Source organism: Phytophthora infestans, genomic scaffold (genome assembly GCF_000142945.1).
Source record: "Phytophthora infestans T30-4 supercont1.34 genomic scaffold, whole genome shotgun sequence".
NCBI lineage: Eukaryota > Oomycota > Peronosporomycetes > Peronosporales > Peronosporaceae > Phytophthora > Phytophthora infestans.
In genome coordinates this window covers 889,847-892,445 of record NW_003303725.1, presented here as the reverse complement: position 1 = coordinate 892,445, position 2,599 = coordinate 889,847, and positions in this window count along the sequence as shown.

Here is a 2,599-nt window from a genome sequence, read left to right as displayed (position 1 = left end):
CTTAGCTCTGTGCCTGGTAAGTTCTTGGCGACCACACTCTGCTGGACCGCATCGTCCTGCGTTGCGTCGAGAGGCGCCATCGACTCGTTCAGTTATTGTGACACCCGCGCCGAAGGCGTACACGGAGTCACTATCTCGTCAGCGTTGTGCCAGCGTCATTAGCTGCGAAGCAATCAGCACATTGCAGAAGGGCTGACTTCACCAGGGGGAGCAGCTAAAGTCCTTTCGTCCTGATGACAGTGGACGGACGCTCGGCAAGATAGTTACAGCTTCCACTGCAGTATTGCTCGCTTAGTGCGGCTTCCGCAGTGCCAGCTATCGCCGCGGTGAGCTGTCTGGTATGTTGTGGGGCAGCCTCAGTCTGCGTTGTGGCAACACGGGTCGACGCTGCTGGTACGGCTTGCTGATTCAGCTTGGCGCACGCTTGTGCATGACAAACAAGAAAGGGAGACGCTTGATCAGCTGTGGCTACCGTTGCTGAGGCAGAAGCAGCGGCAGGTGCTGCTGGACTTGGTCCAACCTTGACAGGATTGGTGCATACCGTCCGTGGTCAGGGATGCCGAAAAATAAATTGGTGCTGCAATTATTGCAATAAGAAAGCACCAATTATCTATTGGAGACTTTCTGGAGAGGAAGATCAATTATTTATTTTCGCTCCCGTTGTAGTACCAATAATCTATTGGGCGGTGTTTAATTGGCCATACATTCTTTGATACTGGTGCCCTCGCTGTGTACCAATTTTGCCGCACCAATAATCTATTTTTTGAGCTGAGGAAGTTCAATAATCTATTTTGGTCTAGTCAGCTCTCTAATTCAATTATTTATTTTCTGCTTTGATTAGCAATAGATAAAAATGCAATATTCGGCATCCCTGCAGGTGGTGGCACGGCTGTGTGGACTTGCACACTGGCTGGGGGGGGGGGGGCACGAGTGGCGGGAGCAGCTTGGCTGACGGGGATTTGGTCTTATGCTGCGTCTGGTGGGGCTAGAGCGCGAGCGTACCACAGCTACAGCTGCGGCTAGTGCCGAATTCAGCTCATCAAGTACGGCGCGAACTGCATTCCCATCCGAGCAGGAGTACGGTGCTGAGCTCCGGTTTCGGGTAATGCGTGCGATGCTAGCATAGTATTGACCCAGTACAACCTATATGGTGAATACAGTTTTTCAGTCTAGACCGACCCTGTTCGTCGGGGTGGAGACTTAAATTCGGTTTTGTGCATTGTGTAAGGTTATGAGCATTGTGTAAGGTTATGACAGCACTGCGACGAGAAAAATGGCGACTACAGATCCATCCCATTCAAGTGCGGTGTTGACTTCGTTATGGTCCGTACGATCACCATGACAGCTACGATTTGGGTCCATGCCGAGACTACAGTACCAACAACAATACCACACCGTAGCAATGGTATTGTGATGCCTACCGACTTCGTTTAAAACACAGGTTTTGAGTTTGTTCACGCAGTGCTGCTATTAATTAAAGGGACACTAGATTTTTTAAACTGTACTCACCATACGAGGAGTTAGATTGTGCCGCTCGGTCCAAGAAACACTTGCCTAATATCTAACAGCTAACGGCAACCATCTTTTAAAAATGTTCGTATTGCAAATTCAAAAGTGAAATTGCCATTTTAGGGGGTGTTCTTATTTATAGAGACACCACTTAGAAGCTGTTCTATTTATCAATAGCACACCAATTTTTGAGAACTATTTGCGAGCCACCTTGTGGTGAGGCTTGACGGCCGGAGCCTGTTTCCGCTTGATCCACATGGCAATTTTAAACGAGCTTAGTATCTTACGGACGGTATGGGTCGTAGAACCTGGCCAATCGCCTCCGAAATACGTAGACGATAGTTTTTTACGGTAGCGAGTCGCACAACTTGTCGGATCAGGCGCTTGGTCGAGTTTGGTCGCCTTCCGAGTCGTTTGTGGAGTTTTGCACGATTAGGAGCTTTCAATACGTTGCAGACAGCGTTCGGACTTCGGCCAATCTCTCGTGCTACCCAGCGCTTGCTTTTTCCAACCTTAAAGTGCACTTTTACCCGTCCTATCTCCTCCTCAGACAGTTTCTTGCCTCTTGGCGTCGTGGAGGTGCCTGTGGATTCCGAGGAGACGAGAGAAAAACTACAAAAGTGAATATTTAAACTGTAAGTTGAGTTTACGCACTGATCAGTGGTGCACTGGCACTTATAAAACAGGAGTCATCACCAACTTTTTATTTTCTTCGTGTAACTGTCAACTTGATATGCTAGCACTATAAAGAGGAGCTTGGCACCAATCGAGCGGAGCAAAAACTAAGGCCATGCATCCAGCATTACGACGAGAACGCTTCTGAAAGAGCTCATTCGACTTGTAATGCTTATCTTATTGAAGTGGGTACGTACAGCTTGTAGTCCTTAAAAGACGAAAATGATTAGGCCAGTCAAAATAGCAAACCATGAAGCAATAACAAAGATACTAAAACAAATAGCGTAAGATCCAACAAGGTTCTAATTAGCCTCTATCACTCGTTCTACGCAGTACTTTTCAAGCCGCCGGCCTATACCTCGAGAACGTGCTGGATAATAAGGACGACGCTCTACAGAAACAGAAGATCAATGCC